This window comes from Arachis hypogaea, chromosome 2 (assembly GCF_003086295.3).
Source record: "Arachis hypogaea cultivar Tifrunner chromosome 2, arahy.Tifrunner.gnm2.J5K5, whole genome shotgun sequence".
NCBI lineage: Eukaryota > Viridiplantae > Streptophyta > Magnoliopsida > Fabales > Fabaceae > Arachis > Arachis hypogaea.
The window spans coordinates 25,950,402-25,958,215 of NC_092037.1; the positions used below are offsets into that span (position 1 = coordinate 25,950,402).

The 7,814-nt window shown below is 37.1% G+C and overlaps 1 non-coding gene across 1 annotated transcript; it reads right to left on the reverse strand.

The window, feature by feature from the left end:
- Positions 1 to 7,388: 7,388 nt before the first annotated feature.
- LOC112767718 (small nucleolar RNA R71) lies at positions 7,389 to 7,492 on the reverse strand. The gene has a single exon (XR_003185165.1). It is a non-coding gene; the product is annotated as a small nucleolar RNA R71 (small nucleolar RNA).
- Between the last annotated feature and the right edge of the window lie 322 nt (positions 7,493 to 7,814).

Below are 7,814 nucleotides of genomic sequence, written 5' to 3' on the forward strand. Positions count from 1 at the left end.
ACTTCGGTTTATAAATTTTAGGGGTTTGTTTTAGTGACAAACAATCTTTTGTATGAAAGGATTATTGCTTGGTTTAGAAACTATACTTTCAACGAGATTTCATTAGTGAATTTCTAAGCCATCAAAAATCTAATCATCAAAATGGCGCCGTTGCCGTGGAATTGCAATGGTGTTGTGTTATTGGTCATTGTATATATATGAATATTGCGAAGATGTTTGCTTTTTGCTTCTTTGTTAGTTTTTAGTTTGTTCTCTTTATTTGTTACTATTTCTCTGTTTTTGCCCTCTCTTGCTATCATGAATTCTCACTTTGGCTATGAGTGTAGTTACAACTATGTTGTAGGTGATAAGAACTATAATGAGAATGTGTATCAAGGATGGGATAACCAAAGGTGGAAGGAGCCATATGCATATGATCAATCCTCTTGGCAACAACCTCCACCAATGCACTATGAAGAAGAGCCATTCTATGATGCATATCAATCCAATGGCTATGGTGAATCACCTTGTGACTTTCAAGAACCACCACCATATGCCTATGAACCATATCCTCAACATAACTCTCAACCATACTCACAAGCCCTTTTTTACCAACTACCTTCATATGACCCTAATCCATATCCATCCTACCAACAACCATATGAGCCATATGAACCACATATAGAGCCACCACCATTCCAACATCAATATTTTCAAGAGCCACCTCCTCCACATTATTACCAAGGTAAACCACCTCCAATATATGAAAATTTTCAACCACAAGATGAATACTACTTTCCAACACAACCTCCCATGGAAGAATACTCATATCCATTAATCCAAGATCCACATGATCCTAATCATATTATCCAAGAGGAACAAGAGTCAAGGGATCGTCTCAAGGAAGCATTGGATCAATTTCAAGCAACCATGAAGTGTGTTGTGCAACAAGTGGAAAGAGTGGAAAACATTGAACCACCACAACTCTACCAAGAAGAATCACCTTCTTACTATGAACCCTTTCCCCAAAATGAGGAACCCTTCCACCCACCCCAATCTCTAATGGATGAAACCCTTGATGTTCTTGTTCAAGGGCAAGAAGAGATGAAAAGGGATGTGCAAAATTTCATGGCCGCCTTGGATGCGGTAACAAATCAATTAGCCTCCCAATGCTTGAACACTCAAGGAACTCCTATGGCTACATGTGGAGAATCAAATGAAGAACATAGCATGAAGGAGAGATTGGAAACTCCGGTGGGAAATGAGGGAAGTTGCTTTGTATTGGAACAATTGAAGGAAGCTTTAATTGTTGAAGACAAGGAAGAAGTGGTAGAAGACTTAGAAGATGCGGAGCTTCCATGGGAACATAGAGTTGAAGAAAACCCCTCCAAGATGATTGAAATTGATTCTAGGGAGGAAAGTGCACACCTTCCAAGGCATATTCCATATAAAGACTTAGATGGGATAGAGCAAGAATTGAGTCCCCGCGGTGATGAAGATCAAGCATCAAGTCTTAGTGGTGAAGAATCCTTTGAGCATAAAGAACCTTCTCCGGTTGGATTTGAAAGCATTGAGAAGGTAAATTTCTCTCACCCTCCCATTTATGAATTGAGTAAGGGAAAAGGTTTAGATAAAATTGTTGAACAAAGAATTGAGATTAAGAGATCTTGTGAAGAGGTGGAAATCCCTAGAAATAAAAGAACGAGGGTTGGTTATGCTTTGTCAAGATCTTTGGAAGCATCCTTGCCTAGGTTGCCATCTACACCTTTATTTGAGTGGGTGAAATTCATTTCTATTAGCTTTATTATCCCACTTGAATATGGTTTGCTTGAAACGGATGGCCAACTTAGGGAACTTTGTGGGATGAAGCGTAAGCAGAAAAGGTTTTGTGGTGGGCGTTGCAAATCAAGGCTCATTATGGTTGATGCATCAAACATGAGATATAAAGGGTGGAGTAGTGCTCAAATAGATGGGTCTAGGAGGATTGTTGGCCAATATATAGAGAATTCACCTTACTCACCACCCGGTTGGACCAATAATGATGATCAACTTCAAGACGAGTGTGAAAATAAAGTGTGGGATCCAGGATTAGAAAAAGAGGATCAACTTTGGGAGCCCCAAGCTTGTGAAGAACTCCATCAACACTTGGCTCAATCCATGAGAAATCTTGGGACACAATGGAGAACCAAGCATTGGTGGGAGTTCCAAGATGAATTCAAGCACAAGCCACCTTGAGAGGAGCTCCCCATAAGTCCAACTTAAGAACAATAAACAAAAGTGCTAGGTGGGAGACACCCCACCATGGTAACATCTTTTCATTTTCTCTTTTGTAAATAGTGTAGAATTTAGTTGATTTCACATTTTGTTTAGTTAGTTGAGTATAGTTAGTATGTTAAATAAGGTTTTAAGGTGTTTTGGTAGCTGTTTGGAGGTTTGGAATGCTTGGATTGGTGCAAAAACATAGCAAAAATTTTTGAAAAACAGAGCACCATCCACGCGTATGCGCATTGCACGTGTACGCGTGCATCAAGCATTTTCACCTACCCACGCGGCCGCACACATGACGCATACGCGTGGATTGAGAAGTTCCACCTTCCCTACATTGACCCGAGAGTTAGGCCTGCACTGTGCGGAAAATGGGTCTGAAACACAAACCAACTCGCGCGTACGCACACCTGCTGCGTACGCGCCACTCTCGGAATAATCCACCGACGCGGACGCACCTTGTGCGTGCGTACGTGTGGATGCCCTTCCTTCAATCCACTTCTTTTCCTCTCTTCTTTCCATTTTTTTCCTTCTCCTTTCTTCCTCCCCTCTTCTACACCTCATCCAACACCTCCAAACACCATTGATAACCATTTATTTTAGTTAGTTAACTAATAGTTAGTTAGCTTGTTTAGTAAGTTTTAGTTAGTTTTCATTTCATTTTCTCTTTTTCATTGTAAGTGTTGGATTGATATTCTTGTTTACATTAATTGCTGCGGAGTATTAAAAATAACGTTTTCTTAACATCACTATGTTTATAATCTTTGTTGGACTCTATTGTTGAGGTTATATTTTGCTACTTGGTTTTGAGTTTTTTATGCTTACCTTTGCGAATACCAAGTGATGAGAATTGCCTTCGAGCTTGTAAATCTTCTTGAATTACATGATTTGGCCACCATGTGGTTTGAGCCTTATTCTGTGATTAGGAAACCTCTTGATGGATGTTGTGTATTTACCTTAATGCATTGTATTTCATGATCATATGCATCCATATGTGTTTGACTTGAATGCTTTCATGCTTCTTTAATGCTTGTTTTACCTTACAAGTTCACTTAAAGCATCTCAAGCACACTAGGATAAGTAGAGTGCAAGCTTCTTTTGTGACATAACTTTTATGCTAATGAGTGTTCTAAACCGCGCAATTTAGAATTCACACACCTTATTGTCATAAATGTCACCTTAATTCACTCACTCCATTCTAGTGACTTACCTCATTCCAACAATGTATGTGATGAGCGGATAATTTATACGCTTTTTTGCATTGTTTTTAGGTAGTTTTTAGTAAGTTCAAGCTACTTTTAGGGATGTTTTCATTAGTTTTTATGTTAAATTCACATTTCTGGACTTTACTATGAGTTTGTGTGTTTTTCTATGATTTCAGGTAATTTCTGGCTGAAATTGAGGGACTTGAGCAAAATTCTGAAAAAGGCTGACAAAAGGACTGCTGATTCTGTTGGAATCTGACCTCCCTGCACTCAAAATAGATTTTCTGGAGTTACCCAACTCCAAATGGCGCAATCTCAACGGAATTGGAAAGTAGACATCCAAAGCTTTCCAGCAATATATAATAGTCCATACTTTATTCGGGAATTGACGACGTAAAATGGCGCTCAACGCCAAGTACATGCTGCTGTCTGGAGTTAAATGCCAGAAACACGTCACGACCCGGAGTTGAACGCCCAAAACACGTTACAACTTGGCGTTCAACTCCAAGAAAAGCCTCAGCTCGTGGATAGATCAAGCTCAGCCCAAGCATACACCAAGTGGGCCCCGGAAGTGGATTTATGCATCAATTACTTACTCATGTAAACCCTAGTAGCTAGTCTAGTATAAATAGGATAAGTTACTATTGTATTAGACATCTTTTGACCACGTTTACATCTTTTGACCATTCGGTCTTTTGATCACCTTTATGGGGGCTGGCCATTCGGCCATGCCTGAACCTTTCACTTATGTATTTTCAACGGTGGAGTTTCTACACACCATAGATTAAGGGTGTGGAGCTCTGCTGTACCTCAAGTTTTAATGCAATTACTACTATTTCCTATTCAATTCTCTTTATTCCTATTCTAAGATATCCGTTGCTCTTCAAGTTGATGAATGTGATGATCCATGACACTCATCATCATTCTCACCTATGAACGCGCGTGATTGACAACCACTTCCGTTCTACCTTAGGCCGGGCGCATATCTCTTAGATTCCCCAACAGAATCTTCGTGGTATAAGCTAGATAGATGGCGGCATTCATGGGAATCCGGAAAGTCTAACCTTGTCTGTGGTATTTCGAGTAGGATTCTGGGAATCTGGAAAGTCTAACCTTGTCTGTGGTATTCCGAGTAAGATTCCGGTATTGAATGACTGTGACGAGCTTCAAACTCCTGAAGGCTGGGCGTTAGTGACAGACGCAAAAGAATCAATGGATTCTATTCCAATCTGATTGAGAACCGACAGATGATTAGCCGTGCTGTGACAGAGCATTTGGACCATTTTCACTGAGAGGATGAGATGTAGCCATTGTCAAGGGTGATGCCTCCAGACGATTAGCCATGCAGTGACAGCGCATAGGACCATTTTCCCGAGAGGATGAAAAGTAGCCATTGACGACGGTGATGCCCTACATACAGCTTGCCATGGAAAGGAGTAAGAAGAATTGGATGAAAGCAATAAGAAAACAGAGATTTGAGAGGATTCTAGCATCTCCACATGCCTATCTGAAATCCCCACCATTAATTTACATAAGTATTTCTATCCTATTTTATTTTCTTTTTATTATTAATTTTTGAAATCCATAAACATTTAATCTGCCTAACTGAGATTTACAAGGTGACCATAGCTTGCTTCATACCAACAATCTCTGTGGGATCGACCCTTACTCACGTAAGGTATTACTTGGATGACCCAGTACACTTGCTGGTTAAGTTGAACGGAGTTGTGAGCTTCTCTAACAGTGCCTGTAACTCTTTTGGTCCAACAACAACACTGAGCTGTTGGTGCCATTACCAGGGATTATTAAGATCCCAATTCATCATACCATGATCTCTTTGGGGTATTTTTGATTTCATACAAATACAAAGAGACCAATTTTGAGGATCACAATTTCGTCCACTAAGTTTTTGGCGCCGTTGCCGGGGATTGTTCGAGTATAAACAACTGACGGTTCATCTTGTTGCTCAGATTAGGTAATTTTCTTTTCAAAAACTTTTTCAAAATTTTTCTTTTCTTTTTGGTTTTTTTTTTCAAACTTTATTTTCGAAAAATATAATAAAAATACAAAAAAATCATAAAATCATAAAAATAAAAAATATTTTGTGTTTCTTGTTTGAGTCTTGAGTCAATTTTTAAGTTTGGTGTCAGTTGCATGCTTTAAAATTTTTTTCTTGCATTTTTCGAAAATTCCATGCATTCATAGTGTTCTTCATGATCTTCAAGTTGTTCTTGATAAGTCCTCCTGTTTGATCTTGATGTTTTCTTGTTTTGTGTTGTTTGTTATTTTTCATGTGCATTTTTCGTTTGTTAGAGTCCATGCATTAAAGATTTCTAAGTTTGGTGTCTTGCATGTTTTCTTTGCATAAAAAATTTTTCAAAATTATGTTCTTGATATTCATCATGATCTTCAAGGTGTTCTTGGTGTTCATCTTGACATTCAAAATGTTCTTGCATGCATTAAGTGTTTTGATCCAAAATTTTCATGTTTTGGGTCATATTTGTGTTCTTCTCTCTCTCATAATTAAAAATTCAAAAAAAATCAAAAATATATCTTTTCCTTTTTTCTCTCCAAATTTTCGAAATTTTGGGTTGACTTGGTCAAAAATTTTTAAAATTAGTTGTTTCTTACAAGTCAAGTCAAAATTTCAATTTTAAAAATATTATCTTTTTAAATTCTTTTTCAAACTATTTTCAAAATCCTTTTCCTCATTTTTATATCATATTTTCGAAAATATGCTAACAATTAATGTGATTGGTTAAAAAATTTGAAGTTTGTTACTTTCTTGTTAAGAAAGGTTCAATCATTAAATCATAGAATCTTATCTTGTAGTTTCTTGTTAGTTAAGTCATTTTAAAAATTAAATCTTTTTCAAAATGCCTTTTTCTTAAAAATCTTATCTTTTTATCTTATCTTTTTCAAAAATTTTATCTTTTTCAAAATTTGATTTTAAAATATCTTATCTAACTTCTTATCTTCTTATCTTTTCAAATTTGATTTTAATATCTTTTTCAACTAACTCTTTGACTTTGTGTTTGTTTCTTATCTTTTTCAAAACCACCTAACTACTTTTACCTCTCTAATTTTTGAAAATATCTCATCTCTTTTTCAAAAATTCTTTTGTTTTAAATTTTAATTTTAATCTTATCTTATCTCTAATTTTCGAAAATTACTAACACTTTTTTTTTTAAAAAATTATTTTCGAAATTTTCTATCTCTTCTCTCTTATTCTATTTAATTATTTACTAATACTTCTCTTCACCTCTCTTCATCTAAAAATCCGAACATAATCTATCCCTTGTGTTTGGATTCTTCACTCTTTCTTCTTCTACTAACATAAAGGAATCTCTATACTGTGACATAGAGGATTCTTCTTTCTTTTCTTGTTTTCTTCTCTTTCATATGAGCAGGAACAAGGAAAAAGGCACTCTTGTTGAAATTGATCCTGAACCTGAAAGAACTCTGAAGAGGAAATTAAGAGAAGCTAAATTACAACAATCCAAAAGCAACCTTTCAGAAATTTTCGAACAAGAGAAGGAGATGGCAACCGAACCTACTAATGATAATGCAAGAAGGATGCTTGGTGATTTTACTAAGCCCACGTCCAAATTTGATGGAAGAAGCATCTCCATTCCTGCCATTGGAGCCAATAATTTTGAGCTTAAGCCTCAACTAGTTGCCTTAATGCAACAAAACTGCAAGTTCTATGGACTTCCATCTGAAGATCCTTATCAGTTTTTAACTGAGTTCTTGCAGATTTGTGAGACTGTAAAGACGAATGGAGTAGATCCTGAAGTCTACAGACTCATGCTTTTCCCTTTTGCTGTAAGAGACAGAGCTAGAATATGGTTGGATTCACAACCTAAGGATATCCTGGACTCCTAGGATAAGCTAGTCACGGCCTTCTTGGATAAATTCTTTCCTCCTCAAAAGCTGAGCAAGCTTAGAGTGGATGTTCAGACCTTCAAACAAAAAGATGGTGAATCCCTCTATGAAGCTTGGGAAAGATACAAGCAGTTGACCAAAAGGTGTCCATCTGACATGTTTTCAGAATGGACCATATTAGATATATTCTATTATGGTCTATCTGAATTTTCAAAAATGTCATTGGACCATTCTACAGGTGGATCCATTCACCTAAAGAAAACGCCTGCAGAAGCTCAAGAACTAATTGACATGGTTGCAAATAACCAATTCATGTACACTTCTGAGAGGAATTCCGTGAATAATGGGACGCCTCAGAGGAAGGGAGTTCTTGAAATTGATGCTCTGAATGCCATATTGGCTCAAAACAAAGTGTTGACTCAGCAAGTCAACATGATCTCTCAAAGTCTGAATGGATGGCAAAATGCATCCAACAGTACT